The sequence below is a fragment of the Thunnus maccoyii genome, chromosome 1, assembly GCF_910596095.1.
Source record: "Thunnus maccoyii chromosome 1, fThuMac1.1, whole genome shotgun sequence".
Classification (NCBI taxonomy): Eukaryota; Metazoa; Chordata; class Actinopteri; order Scombriformes; family Scombridae; genus Thunnus; species Thunnus maccoyii.
Genome location: NC_056533.1, coordinates 10,849,992 through 10,866,366, shown reverse-complemented (window position 1 = coordinate 10,866,366; position 16,375 = coordinate 10,849,992). Strand labels below are relative to the sequence as shown.

At 39.3% G+C, this 16,375-nt stretch overlaps 1 protein-coding gene across 4 annotated transcripts in view; it reads right to left on the bottom strand.

The window, feature by feature from the left end:
* adcy7 (adenylate cyclase 7) overlaps positions 1 to 16,099 on the bottom strand; it is a 61,449-nt gene extending 45,350 nt beyond the window's left edge. For 3 of the 4 annotated variants that reach the window (XR_006095424.1, XM_042405743.1, XM_042405760.1), the window contains exon 1: positions 16,008 to 16,099. The gene's annotated coding sequence lies outside the window, so the exon portion shown is untranslated. The remainder of the gene's footprint in view (positions 1 to 16,007) is intronic. The other variant, XM_042405751.1, reaches the window with a different exon arrangement.
* Positions 16,100 to 16,375: the final 276 nt, after the last annotated feature.

The following is a 16,375-nucleotide window of genomic DNA, read 5'->3' as shown; positions in this document are numbered from 1 at the left end:
TAACCCATCAACATGGACACAACAGGTCATAAGGTCATCTGAGCGGTCGACAAAAACTTAACTGCATATAAAAAAGTCACCAGTATGTTTAAAGCCAGGAACAAGTGGTAAAAAGGATGTAAGGTCTGTACTTTACTCTGGACTCTAAATGACATGGGTGTGAACTCAGGGAGGAGTCAGCTTGTCTGCATAGGAGAACAGCTGCCTGGCTCTGGCCCAAACATGGAGGACCAATGAGTGTTGTGAAACACACCCTGTCCGCACACCATCACACACACTTACACCACACCATCGAGCCAGTGTGTAGTCTAAGCACAGGTGACTGCAGCCAACAGTGCTATTACAAAAGAAGTGAGGTTGGGTGAGGTGACGGAGTGTTGATATACTCTCTCCCATTCCTACTGATAAGTTGCCCTTGCACCAAGCACTTAAACCCTAAGTGCCACAACAGAGTTGCTCAGAGACCCATCAGCATAAAACTGATTGGTGGTGCAGTGTTTCATCACATAGGATTCCTCCGACGCCAAAAGACAGGAATGTTAGGTGTTAGGTATTAGGAATACTCCAGCCATTGCCCTTGATTAAGGCACAAGCTTCAGAACTGGTGTTGCTTTTAATTAGGATAGCTCAAATGCATGGGACAAATATCACCACAGAGGTAAACAATATATAACTTAACTAACTCAATTTTAAACAGCTTTTGGGTTTGATGTAAGCCAAGCACTTAATGCCTCACTGCCACTGAACAAGGCTGATCGACTGACTCCCTGGTGTACATGGTAGAACCACTTGAATAGCTGTGCTAAGAAAAACCATACATGTAACGGGAAAAAGAAATGCTGACTGTATGTGCTATAAGCGCTGCATGGCACGTCACATTCTGCTAAGCCTTCAATTACAGCTGTGCAGCAGCTGAGAGGTCAGACGGTGGCAGTGACGCAGAAGGAGCACTGAGGGATCTCATTACCTCAAATGCCTCCTGGGAGCTATGGATAACTGGAGTGGATGAAGCCTGAAGATTTAACTAATAGCATCCTTGTCTTCCCACAGAGTGTCTTTATTAGCATTGTTTATGAGACATACTCTTATCATTTGTATTCCTGTATCAGCCTTTAAATACAACTAACATCAGACCTGTGTTGAACAACCTTAGTAGAGCCTCTTTACTCCACCTCATGGACTTTACATTGGCTCTGCCTTCACCTGTGGCACACTACTCTTCCTGATTCTCAATGGAGGCCTTGTCTGTGGCAGCCATACAGTATGTGACAGGGCTAGAGTTACATGTTTTGTAAAAGCCACCCCCTATGTTTTGCCACTGCGAGCCAAGGAATGTGCAGGAAAGCATCGCTGTTGAACAGTCAAACAGCCAGGAATGTCTGGAGGCAGCGGCACCCTTCCCGGGGTTTCTGCGGCCGAGTGGGAAGAGGAGTTTTTGGCTGAGATGGGTGAAGGCGAGCTTACTCCCACTGAGAATCTTTCTGCTGTGCAGTATTGCTCAAAGGAACTGGTTTGAGATGACTGAAGTTTCATTGCAGCCCCTCCCAAACGTGAGTCACAGTCTCACTTTGCCACATCCAGGTGTGAAGAACTCACCGTATGTGTTAAGGGTAAGTCCCCAACCAAAGGCATAAAAGAGTATTTTGTCTGCATATTCAACAGGGGTAATGTGAAGTCAGGTTAACTCACTAACAAATGGCTAGTTTCATATGTAGCTGTAGATATCACTCCTTAAAAACATGATTAAAACTATAGCTTGGCCTGGGTATCAAATTTCAGCACTTTTTAGGTGTGGACTGATTTGTTTACATAAATAACGCCTGGGACATACAGGATGCGTGAGCAGTGCGTGTGCATCGCTAAACTGCTGCGTCTCGTATGCTTGCAGCATCCACACAGGCAGCGTGTCTGCTGCGGTGCTTCTGCTGCGCTGCTAATGGCAGCCCTATCTTTCTATCGTTTTCCCTATTTCTGCTGAGAACCGAACGCATCACGCAGAGAAAATAGGCGAGACCTCTAATCTCTAGATAACGCGACATAGCTGTGTGGCTGCTCTAACCTGTTATTATGGGCGCTGAAATGAAAAGCAAGAGGTTCTGCAACGCAGACGCACTGCTCACGCATCTTGTGTGTCCCAGGCGTAAAGTATCAGTTCAGGCCAACACACATAGGAGGCATCATGACCCACATCAGTTGATGACCATAACACACATTGGACTTGTCACTGTACATTATAGGAGTGATGCAGAAACTCCAGTTTTACAAGTTTTTTTCTGGGCACAAGTAGACTATTGGCTGAGTACTGAGGATTAATATTTGCAATTAGAAAACACCACAAATTTGACAACAACCTGAGGAAAGACACCAAGGGCAATCTGAAGACATGATTTAATATCAGAGGGATCAAAATCAACTCAAAGCAGCTCTCTCTCTCTCTCAGTTATTAGACAATCCGTCTGAAGTGAATTTACAACAAAAATCAGACTCTACAAACACCGATACATCATGGTTAAGTGACCTGTGCTGATTCATATATCAGAGTTCAGCAATGCAGTGTATCTCGCAGCAGGCCTTATCCAACATCACACAATTTTTAAACCTAGGCCCTCTGATAAAACACACATAACCACAACAACAACAACAACGAAAAAACAACTGCTTAAAAATCCCATCTTTTTCCTAATATTTTACTGTAGAAATAGCAATATGAAAATACTGCACAGTGCTAAGTCTCTTTAAACCTCTACCCACTGAGAAAACACACCCAATAGTATTCAGTAAAACATGAAATAAAAAACAGCCACTTCATCAATTAAACGGAGAACAGCCAACAAAGAACACAATCTCCAAATCTTCACAAGATGACTGAAAATTTGGCACCTGTTAAAACTTCTGCCTAAGGTATTTTACTGTAGAAATATTAAGAAAACTGCATCGACCTGCATGCTGACAGTCCTTAAACCCTGAAACTTAGCTTAGTACAGTAGCCGTGATGGGTCAATCTGGGGAGCAAATGTGGGAACTGACACATCTCAGCACTGGGACAATAGGACTATTCCTGACGCAGGGACAGGGCAAGTACTGAAAGTGGCACCAGATGCTTAAACTGGATTTATATTCTGCGTTACGCTGTGCCTAATGCTGCTACAGTATGTGCGTAGGCTTTGAAGCTACTTTGTAGGCTACACCATAGTTGACATGTGCCTCCTAATAAACTTAACTACATCAGAGCTATGGCGGCTACAGAGATTCCACTTATAATGCCTAAATTAAAATGATATTTATTTTATACTGCATTTTATTTAGGCAAAGTTTCTGTGCAGCTGTTCCAACATAAATGTACAACGTACAACTGTAACCACGTTATTCAAATTCATCAACGCAGTTCATTAACAGAAATCAAAGGAAGAGACATGGCAGTAGGCTACTGGCCTGATTGTTTGACTGTCTCTGTCTAATTGCTTGACACCATAGACTTCACATCGACCCCAGGCAGAGTAGATGTTACAGATGCTAGAAACAGCTAATGGAGATACAAATAAATAAACAATAAACTTAATTTAAAACTACTTGAAGAACAGCTTGAGTGTCTAGCACATTGAGCTTGGAAGATACTGGAATTTTCTAAAAACACCAAAATCAATCGACCTTTCAAATGTTCGCAGACCACCCTGTACTGAGCAACGGCACACACACGGAGAGACACACAAACACACTTTCTCGCATCACACATTAGAAAGAGGAAGACAGAGAGATTTATGTTCAACAAACTGCCAGCTGTTAGCAATAATTGCTTTGAATTAAGTTAATTTAGTTACACAGAGCAGAGTAATTGATTTATACTGTAAATGTGTAACTACAAGTTCTGGATTAAATTGCCACCTTAAAAACTTCAAGATGTAGAACTTAGCCAGTCTAAGCAGCCTCTGTAAATGTGTCGTTGCAGCCAGTCTTTCTGGTATGTGTGTGTGGTTTTCAACCTATAGCAGATTGCACCATATTTAAGTGCTGGGGTTTCAGAATATTGCAAATGAGCTGACAGCACAAAGACAAACACTTTTTTCCACAAGTTTAAAAATTTTATCCCTCCCACTCTTTTTGCACTCTCACCCTTTCTACTTTCCTCTCTCTGTTTCTTTATTCCTCCAAATCTGAATGCATTTCTACAGAGCTCTAACATTAAGCAAGAATACAAGTCTTCATGCTCTGAGAGCTCTCTTGAGTGAAGGCCAACCATACCTTGTGACATACAGTCGACCACACACCATCTCACTTCCTTGGCAACCATGACTCATTTCCCTAACAACACTGCAAGGACAGCTTCATAAAAAGGGAACCTACAGCCACAGCACAATTAGTCACAGATGGATTCTGTTATGAAAGCAACCACTGATTTTAAGTTATGTGGGGACAAACAATGATCTACTTAGGATGGATATGCGCAGATGCTGATTTATTTTTGATTTATGGGCACATGGTTTCTGCCCTTGAGAGGAGCAGCACTGACAAATAAGAGGGATGTAGTCTCAATACGTAACACAAGTCATTCTTCTCTGCAAAAACTTTTTTGAATAAAAAAAAGACAGGATAACATCACAGAACAGGATCACTAACCACACTTCATTAATGGAATAGCTTCCCTTGACACCTGAGCCTAAAGCTTTGGGTTGTTCTACTGGACCACTGCTTCACAAATGGTGACAGCAGCGGCCTGTGACAGTCTCACAAAGGATGCAGTGTGTGTGTGTGTGTGTGTGTGTGTGTGTGAAACTACAGAAACCAGATCTTTTAAAAGTGGTTGCCAAAACAAGGTCAAAAGGGTGCAACAACAAAATGAGGAATTCATTAGTTTCATTGCAATGTTCAATAAAATTACAATTATAAATTATAGTTGATAAATTATAATATTCCCATTAAACAAACACGTAAAATTGGTTGTTCTACTTGTAAATGTCACTCACTCATTTTTGTAGATATGCTTTCTCTCATTCTAAAGATTGCAGTCAGAGTTTAGCCTTTCTAGTCTAACTTCTGCTGATACCTACAGGTCAGAAGTTTTGTCAAAAAATATTTCTTTTCTTCAACAACAGAGCAGTTTGAATGCTTGGAAATGAATCCACTGCAAAAGGGTGTAGTATCTATCCTATATGAGACAATCCACACAGCCACATCTTCTTCCCTGGACCACATTAAGGTGCAATGGGAGAAGGAGCTCGGCTCAAAAAAAAAAAAAAAAATCAGAAATGTCCTGGCAGTTAGCGGTTGGTCTAGTTCATTCTACATCTGCAATAATTAGTCGATTAATCGATTAGTTGCCAACTATTAAATTAATCACCAACTATGTTGATAATCAATTAATCATTCCAAGCCATTTTTAAGACAAAAATGTCCAAATTGTCTTATTCCAGTTTCTTAAATGTGATTATTTTCTGGTTTCTTAAGTCTTCCCCAACCATTTCATGGCCATATTTGGAGTGTTTGACGAGGGGCTAAAGATCACCAAGATAACCAAGCTATAATTGTGGCCTTTTATACACTGCTGGCTCAACAAATCAATCTCCTAAAATGGAAAAAGACTGTATCACCATCTCATAAACACTGGCTGGATAATGTAATAACACACCTCAAATTAAAACAACTAAAACACTTAACTCAATAAAAATCTTTGAATGATAATATTTTTTGTAGACAAGGCACACCTATGACATTTCACTAACAGATAATTATTGTATTTCTCTATTCAAGCTACAAATGTATAAAATTTTATCTAGTGCCGTTTTAATTGCGCATCCCTAATGTCAGCCAGCCTCTACCCAGTTATATCCCCCTTAATGTTGGGGTTTCCACTTTATTCATGTAACTGTCTACCAGCTCTTCTTCTCAAACAGAGAGAGAATCCTGGCTAATCACTCATTAACCAGCTGAGCACAATGAGTGGCTTGTTGAAGCAGCAAAGTGCCACAAACCTCTCTGTGGCATTCAAACATTACATATTTCTGAAAGAGCGAACATGCATACCCACACAGTAACACCACAAAACATCATCCACCAAGCGCAAACCTCTAAACTCATTTAAACACTAAATGACAAGCTGATGTTTTAGAACAAGTTTAGATTTACTACATAAAAAAAAGTCAAGGAATATTAGCAATATCTCAAATATTAACACTTGCCAAATATCCATCAAAAATACTCAAAATGGGTGATCACAGAATTACAGAGATTATTCATGCCTAAGAGCTGTTTACCTGCTGCACTGCAAATTCCTTTTCCTTTAGTGTCCTCAGTTACTAATGTCTTTCACAGGTAAGCTGTTTTTCAGTTCTAAAGTGAGTTCTGCAAACTCTGCATCTCAACGGCACTTCTCCAGATGGGGTGCTCTCATAAGCATTACATAATGTCCTTCAACCACAAAAAAAACACAAAAATACTGAAATTAAAATGGGGAAAAGAGAGAGAGAGCAAGACACCCACACATCTGCACCATCCACACTCAAACGAGTGCTCACAGGAGGCATGGATCAGCTCACACTGGCTGCAGGGTGTTTCAACATTCGACATAGCATTCAGTCTAGAAGTTAACCACACCAGGATATTATATATATATATATACACACACACATATAAAAGCAGGTTATGGTCAACACATTATTTCATGCCAATGTATTATAGGCACATTATACATGGTTTTAGAAGTTTGAATGTATAGTTGATTGTATCTTTTTGGTTATAAATAAAAGATTCTTTTGGAGTGTGTGTTTGCGTTAAAATACATTTTATCACCAAACTGCTGAAGGCCGATTGCAATTAGTGTTTTCACAAAGGGGCTGTGGGCGGGGAAGATGCCCGGTAAATGGAACAATTTAACAGACAATAGGTGAAGAGGCATTCCTCTAATGGCACTCCAAAGCATCCTATCTCAGCAACACTGATCCTCTCCAAACAACAGAAGTAAAAGAGGGCATGGCCTGTTATGGCCCCTCAAATGCTTTTCTGAGCAAGATACATTAGCAGTCTTGAACAAGTTGTTTGTGACTGAAAATTAGAGGCTAGATGATGTCAATAGAATATACGATGAAAACACAATTCATAAATTAATACCCCAACAATGTATACACACAGGGTGTTACAGTGCTACCTTTATTGTAGCATGACTGCTCACTGCTAGCTACAAAGCTGAACAACACACATGAAACAGGGATACTTGCTTTCAAGTCCTATCACAGATCATATAGTTTCTTTTTTGGCCTTCCACCTTTTTCAAATATTGAAGCACATGCTCTGAGAAAAAAATGTCACAATAGATTCAACTATTCAAATTTCTGCAGACCTACTCCCTCATAAAAACAAATGAGTTTAGCTAAAAAGTGCTGTAAGGTGTGTACAGGGACACTGGATATAAACATGAATTATCAGAACCACAAAACAAACCACAACTATGGTTGTAGATATTAGTTATTTGGGCCTGCATAATGATATATAATATAAATGTTCATGTAAAAATAATCCAGATTATGATTATCAAATGTCATGTACATGCTCAGAATATTTTATTGAGGGGGCCAGTCTTGTGTATCAGGGTACAAAGTGTGGTCATGAGGTGAGAAAATACCGTGACATCTTTATAGTGGCAGGCATGAAATGCACCCGGGGCACAGGGCGTACATGAAAAAAGGATGGTATCAGGAAGGAACAGGTGTGGTCAGAGGCAGAAGACGTATTCACATTACTTTACTTTAGTAAAAGTAGCAATACCACATTGCAAAAAAATATTTCATAACAAGTAAAAGTCCTGCAGTGAAAATGTTACTTAAAAGTGCAGTGTGTAGAATTTAGTGGTATCTAGCTGAACAGACTTGGCAGAAATGGATAATCGCTTAGGGCAAAGGGGGCTATTCAGTTTGTTGCAATCTGCAACCTCACCAGTAGATGCTATTCAATCCTATATACTGTACCTTTAAGTAAAATTATGTATCATTACTTAAAGTATGAAAAGTAAAAGTATTCAATGCAGGAAAAACTATACCTGTGCATGTTGTACTTTTAAATATTTTATTATTAGATTATTATTATATACATTTACGTCTACGTGCTATTTAACTGTTGTGTAGCTGGTTGAAAAGGAGCTGATTTTAACTACTTTATAAACTGTTAGGTAGCTTAATCTATAATAATACACCAAATTTTATAAGTTCATATGTTTTTAATGTAAAATCTTCATTTGTAAGGTAAAGTAGGTAAAGTGTAAAATTAATGTAGTGCAATAAAAAGTGTATATATATACACATACATACATAAAACCTAAATAAATGAGTGGAGAAACATCTGCTTCCAAACAGATGCACTGTAAGGTACAGTTAAGCAATTGACATCCAATCATGCTCTGTGGCATGTATAGAAATGCTGAGCAGGCCCAGTTGATTTTGATTTCGTATCAAGATAGCAAGAGGAAAAGATGTAAGTGACTCTGAACGAGTTAATGGTTGGGGCACGAATGGCAGAAGCTGGCTGGTGTTTCATTAGTAACAGTGACTAAAGTGACATCTGCATTTAGATCTATGGGAAAGAAATCAGTAAATACGGAAGGAAACTGTGTGGAAACTGCGACGGAAACTGAATGGTTTGATTAGTATGAAAATGATGTGAATCATATGCTAAGGCCTTCACAGTCACCAGATCTCAACCCAATTGAACACTTATGGGAAATTTTGGACCGAAGTATTAGACAGCGCTCTCTACCATCATCAAAACACCAAATGAGGGAATATTTTTTGGAAGAATGGTGTTCATCCCTCCAGAGGAGTTCAGAGACTGTAGAATCAATGCCAAGGCACATTGAAGCTGTTCTGGCAGCACATGGTGGCCCAACACCTTACTAAGACACTTAATTTTGGTTTTTCCTTTAATTTGTCACCCATCTATGTGTGTGTGTGTGTGTGTGTGTGTGTGTGTATACACACATACATACATACATACATACATACATGTATACATATATAGACATATAACACGCACAAGTACCTCAAATTACTTAAGCACAGCACTTGAGTTAATGTACTTAGTTACTTTTCACTACTGGGTGTGATAGGGACTTGTAACAAGTATGGGTGATCACATTAGGTCTTCTCATTGCCTTTAATAGCAGTGCTCTCTACAAATTGATGCTCTAGCTGTTGCTCCACATAGCACTTGAGGAGCAGAGAGTCAGAAGAGAAACTTATCTGGGACTCTGGGACAAGGAAAGTTGCCAATATATCAACCCAGAAATGATGCCAATGGCAGACAATGTCTCTTTTAATTCAAATTCCTGGAAACATCAAATCTTAGGAGGTCACCAGGTTTCCATGTGTAATGATGTGCAGTGAACCACACAATAACCATGCTGGCAGTTAAAATACATTGCTGTACAGCAAATAAAAGTAAAAAATAAAAATAAAAATGTAATCAAGTGTTTTGCAGGCTGAATTAACACATTTTTTACTTAAATGATTATTAGGGTTGTATTCAGTTATGTTTGACTAAGTCTACTTGCAACAGTGATGTCACTGCTGCCACAGTGTCAGTTTAAGACCTTATCTGCGTGAATTCAAAGTTCCTGTAATGACTGTGTTTACCATCCACATGTAATTCTTTTCTTTTACAACAAATCCTTGTTTCATCTCACACTGCTATGAAATCTAATACAGATATAGTAACAGCCTTAAATCAACTTCACTTCATGTTGTTCAGCCCAACCACAGGCCACACACTATTGCAATAAAAATTATAACGCTTCAGGCACTGCTTTTGTCAGACCTGTGCAACACAATATACACACAGCTGTTGCCCTTGTAACCTAGATTTGGTAAGCGGGAATGAACACAAGGGGTTTCAGTCATGCAAAGAGGAGAGAGAAGTTTAAATTGTTCAATAACTTTCCTAGTAACTGTCTCTAATGTGTCCTGAGGACGTCACTGCCTCTAACACCTGTAATAAAACTTTGACAATGTGCATCACTTATAGACTATAAATGGAACAAATTCACCACTTTGTCACAAGACTAACACATTTACAGACAAATACTGTGCATTTACACTAACATTTAGGCCTACCTATTGTCAATTGTTTAGTTTCCACTTGACCTACCCTGCATGTCTGCACTTGAAGAAACCCCTGACACAGAAAAGCCCTCAGCCAATCAAGTCTGATTAACACCCAGAGTCCCCTGTGCTGCCCCTCAGTGCCTTGAAAATTTCCATGTATCATTTCCTCAATTAGTGCTTTTCAGAAACTTTGTCACAGATTTGTTGTTCCAATGTTCCTTTGTCTTCACAATGTAGTTTTTTTTAACCAGGAAATTTATTAACCAGACCCTCAACATACAGGTGTATTTAACCTAAAACCACTAAACATACATTGATTACACACAAAGGATCTGGATTCAACTTATTATACAAAAAACAACTTGCTGCAGCAGTGATAATTCGTGTGGAATTCGTAAGGAAGAGAATACTTGCAATCAATTGTTTTTTTTAATCTAAATTTGTAGTTAATTTAGATCAGTTTGTAGAGATTTGGTAGAAATTAGATGTGGTTTGTAAAAAAGGGCAGATAATCAGTCAGTATGTGTTATGTATCTAGTTCACAGGCTTTCAGAATCATGAGAAAATGTGTGATGCAAAATCAATTAGGGTTTTATCAAGTTGAAGTTGCTGATTTTAAACTGTCAAGCGGTTGAGATAAGAAAAATATGTATTCAGTGTAAAAAAAAAAATATATATAAACAGCTGCTCATAGATTCCATTAGTCAGTTTAAACAGTGAGATTGAGTCTCCCGCAGATTTGATGACGTCAATGACAGAAACCTTTGAACCTTGAGTGACATTAGAGAACCCGGTCCCAGTGGCGTCCTGCTTATGTGTGTTATTTTTCTACAGTGGGGAAGCTTCCTACAATTTCACAACACAATATGGGGGAAATCCTGGGAGTGAAAGATGGAGAGAGGCATCACCCAACTAAAGGTCATCTCTAACCTACACCCGAGCCTCACAAGCTTAGACCAGTGGGTACTGAGATGAGGTTAGGTTCACTTTAAATAGATCAAACAAGCTTAAGCAGTGTAAAAACAATCCAGAGAATGGTGGCTCCGGTGTGAGTGGTACTAAGTGGCCTGAATCACTGACCAATGACCTGATGACCAGTGTTTTTGCTCTTGTGTATGCCTTCCACCAAGGCCATGTTAAACAATCTCACATGACACCTGTTGTAAAAAGTGAATACATTGTGTCAGAAATAATTCTGAGATGATGTCTGACCTCACGCTTAAAGTGGGCCACTGCGTCTTCTTGAAAAGCTTAAAGACATTCTACGCAGGATTTGTTGGTTGGTGTTTATAATCACAGCATTAAAAGGTCAATGAGTGAGAGCGAGAGCGAGAGCGAGAGAGAGAGAGCAGTGGTGGTCGAACAAGCTAGAAAGTGAATGAAGAGAGCGAGTGGCGCTGTCAAGAACAAAGCCGTGAATCAGATAATTAAAACATTATTTTCTGATTGTTTCACGAAGTTATGTTCTAAAACACAAATAAACATGCCGCACCTCAGCACAACCCAAATTGGCGGATTTTGTGTGAATGCAGAGCTTCATCCTGTCCGCTGTGGCTATGCCACGAGTCCTCACACCGTGCATGCTGTTGATCCCCAGAAGCACCACGAACACAGCAAAATAATAAGAAAATACAGGCAGAGTCTCTGCAGATAAATACACCGCCACAAACTTCTAGTGGGTCATAAGTGATGTTTGAGAGGGATTATTTTGTATGAGTCCATACATTGTTTTTAAGGAAAATCATGCATAATATACCTTTAAATACAACGTCACAAAATCACTATGTACAGGCGACTTGATTTTTCGTCTGCTAAGTTTGATGTCTTTCTAAATTTGCATGATAAATGGAGCGCAAGAAAAGAGAAAGAGCATTTATAACATACACGGCAAAGGCTGTGTGAAAGACGGATTAGTGCTGATCTCTGGCTAGAAGCACCCGAGTCAGAGTTAATGAGTCCGATTAGTCCCCAGTGTGTGTTCAGGGATTAGCACACTGTCCACCAAGAGGAGCCCTTCTCATTTCAAGCCTGAGGACAAGAGAGAAATAATTAATAAGAATAATGCTATTTTGGGATGTGGGTGGTGTTTACTGTGTTATTACTGCACAAAATCAGATATTTTAAATTAGATACTTTAATGTGATTGTATACTACTTTATGAATAACTAATTGGGAATAAATAAATATTCTATCCTTTATAAACAGAAAAGACAAGATGGTTGCAGAGCAGGGAAGATACTGAAAGTAGTACAAGAAGAGAGCGTTTCTGTCTGTCAGATGGTGTTAACCCCGAAGAAAACCTGCCAGAAGTCACATTCACATTTCCTGTGAAGGTTCCCCATACTTCCTGTCAAGGTCACCATAACTGTCAAGTGCAGGCCTTGACTATGTATGTGCTGAATGCATGTGTGTTTGCATCAGGAGGTTGGTGTATGTTTAGGTAAGCCACACAAGCCATCAGCATTCTCTTAAGCACCAGCACACAAATTTGAGCACCAAAGAGTATATTTTGTATAAATCAAACAAAACTCAGGAGTTAAACTGAACAGACCAAACGCTTCTTCTTACTTTGGTTTGGAAGAAAAAGCATCAGTTAGTCAGAAACTATGGCCACTACATGATCAGATTAACAATACACCACAGGATACAGATGATGCACCAATAGATACACATTAGTCCACAAAAGGCCAAATGACCTGATTAATTTTGTCTCAAGGACTGCAAATGCAACACTGTTTTTTTTTACAGTGAATGTGACATAACAGTGCAGGCAGTTAATATATAATCTGAAAATTAAAGATTTTCTTAAATAAAATAAAAGTTTTGGAGAACTGCTAACGAAAGTACTTCAACCTCATTCAAGGAACCACTGGTCAGCTGAGGCTGCATGACAGAGGAAAAAGAAACACAAAACAACTCTACCACTGGTTATTAAGAGACTCGTCACAAAACAACACTGAGGATAGTAGACTCTGGCGTCACTCTAAACAGTACAGATCTGTCCCTGGGTTTTTTGTTCTGCGTGAGCGCGTGTGTGTCCATGCTGCATAACCCTCAACAGACGGTCCCTGTCCAGATCCATCTAACTGTAAAATCTATCTAATAACATGCACAATCACAACAAGCTTCCCATCGTGTCAAAATGAGATACACCACAGCATCACCATGGATAACTGCACACCAATGGTAAATGTCAATGTATGTCACCAATTTAGATTACAGCTTTTCAATGAAAGGGCCTAACCATCGCAGCAGTGCATTGATCCACTGAGCCATGACCAAGAATTCAACCCCAGCCTAATGTGGTGCCGCTCTGTAGTCTTGTATGCCTATTATAGTCACACAAACAAGCTCCATACTTCAAAATCAATGCCCTGTTTGCTCCTCACTTGGTTTTTAACCCTTTGCATTGCTTTTTTTCCCCTCACCTTTGTGAGAACTCAGTTTTATTACACTCACTATTTAAATACATTTGATGTTAATATTTTATTCTGGCTGAATAATGGAACTGCTGAAGCTCTGTCTTCACCACAGAAAACCAGCTACTTGTAACCCCATAAGCTATTGACAAAGGGATTAGTGATGTAATCATCCAAATGATACACCCCCCGCTCGCCACACACACACACACACCATGGCTGTCATCTTTATGCAGATGGTGACACTATGTATGCTCCATATAGACAGAAACATGAGGTAAAATGTGATCTATGTGCACAGTTGTAGTGGCAGGAGTGCATTAATCATCCTGTCCGTGGGTTTACACATTTTACAAACTCCCATTCTTTGCTACAGTGAACATGAAACATGGAATTCAGTTTGCAATGCAAACAGCAATAGGTATTAAGTTTGAGCAAACAACTTTAATCAGCAGAATTGTACTTTTATTTTTCTAGTGAATAAACAAAGCGCAACATGATGTTTTCACAAGACATTTGTGTTTGTACAGCTACACAATCTCTCTCATTGCCACTTAAGAGAAACCTCAGGATTTCCTTTCATCCAGTGTTTAAACAATATAATGATATCAGGAAAAGTCCACTTTGCAACTCTACTTAAGAAAAGTCAGCCAAAGAACTGAATTAAATGAAGCATGGCTGACATGTAAATGAGGAGTGAAATACACACATTGACATGTGATAATATTTATATATTAGCCCCCAGATTCTTCCTAATATATTAGAGCAAAGCAGCACTGCAGCGGAAGCCAATATGTTGTGTCGTGGTAACGTGGCATCTTAATTAATGTATTCTCCTAATTTGAAATAAAAGCAATAGCTGGGAATAGAGAGTTTGCTAGCATGTAAACATTAACAAAAATCCAACCATAATAATCTCTGTCTGTTAGTTGGATTTGTGCGCAAATGCAACATTACATGCATGCAAAATGCTGCACACAGCTGGGTTAGTAAAAACATGGGTTGACAATGTGAGTTTGGCACTGACCTCACGGATCAGTGATATCCATTTAGAAAACACTTCGGCTGTCAACTCCACATCAAAACAACCCTTTAATATACGCATTTACCTTGGAAGAAGCCATAAAACTATGGCTCTAAACAGCAATTCTGATGTACTGACAGAAATAAACTACAAATCAACCACTTTTCAGGCCTATTTCTTCAATAGAAAGTAGTTCCAATGAAAACTCCTGACAAGTCTGTGGATTACTCTGAATTTATGACTGCTACACTGGAAAAATATGTTGCTGTTGAACTTTTTAAGTGTAATTTCTCAATACTGTGAACCACCACGAGATTTCGTCCACCCCCATTGTACTGGCACGATGGCAGAAACTGCAGAGATGGATTTCTGTATCTGTACATGCAGTAGGTAGGTGAGATTTTTTTCTATGTTAGGCAAACGTGCCCTTTAGGTTTAATGGTCAAAGCTTTTCATTGATATAAAGTAACAAACTTTGCTGCCCCCTGCCATCTCATGCCATAGCCTCACATAATCAAAAGCTCTACTGTAGTAATAATTATTAAAAACTGGACAGGACACCATTCTTATGAACGGCATGTCACATGAACACAGGTCATATTGTGTATGACTGGTTTAAGCCAAACTATGTTCATTTTTAAAAAATTCTACTTGTGAACAGCAAAGACTGAAAGCATTTGACCAACAATGAGACAGGAGATAAAACCAATACCAGTAATGTAAACTGAGAATAAGGACTGAAGATGCAACCCGTAATATAGCTTAAAAATCTTGTTTTTTGTGTCAGTTTTTACTGAGACTGAAATTACTGATAAGTGTAATGAGTGTGCGTGCATGCACACAGGCAGGGGGGCTGGTCCCGTCAAACATGAGTAAAATGTTCTAGTTAAGAGATATGAAGAGATAAGCTCTTTCAAGTCAGCATCTCAAGACAGCACAGCAGCACTTCTGCATACTTGTAAAAAAAAAAAAAAAAAAACGTTTCCTGTCCCCGAAAATATTTTGAGTCAGACTTAGGGTGGAAGAACACCATGTCACTGACGAAAGACAACACAAGTTGACCCCCGTAGACTTGATACAGTTTTATCTACAATGTCGGAGCATTTCTCTAACTTAACGGCAGCTTAAGTTCAAGTGAGTCAAAGTCAACAGCCGACATGCCCTAAAACTCAACATCAAGACTGAAGATGACAGGGCTGCCAGGTGAAAAGGCGGCAGGAAAAGACCGAAGAAAGTCGTCAATTTTAACCCCAAAATCTGTCAAAAACCACACATTTGTAATTTATACACTTGAACTCGCATCGAAAGCTGTTGTCAAAGGTGAATATTTTTGGCTAAGAAACACGTTTTTTAACGGTTTTTGTTTGTTTCAGCAACATTTATCCTTTACGCGGTGTGGCAGCAGCCAGCGTGGTCTCAGGTTTTAAAGGTCTCACAAGAGAGCCGTCATTTCTCTGTTTAAACACAATTTTAGTCTCTTACCTGTGAAAGATCTTAAAACAACGTCCCGGAGATGTATCAAGGTCCCCGTGCTCCTTCTCCCAACTGTCCGTGCGCGCGCTGCTCCTCCGAGCGGGGACGCCCCTCCTTCATGTGTCTGTCACGCGCACACCCACGCGCCTGCAAAACGCTCCCTCTCTCACGTTTTGATAAAAACTGATGTTTTTACCTACCTTTTCTATTGTTGTTTTTTTAAATATACTTTTTATTTATTTTATTATTATTACTTTTACCTTGTGTCCTGTTACCATGTTGAATGTATCAACCAATTGAAAGTTAAGTAATGAAGTTGTTATATTTTATGTCTGTTTTCAGTTATTGTCGTGATGTTTTATATAGAGATGGAGAAC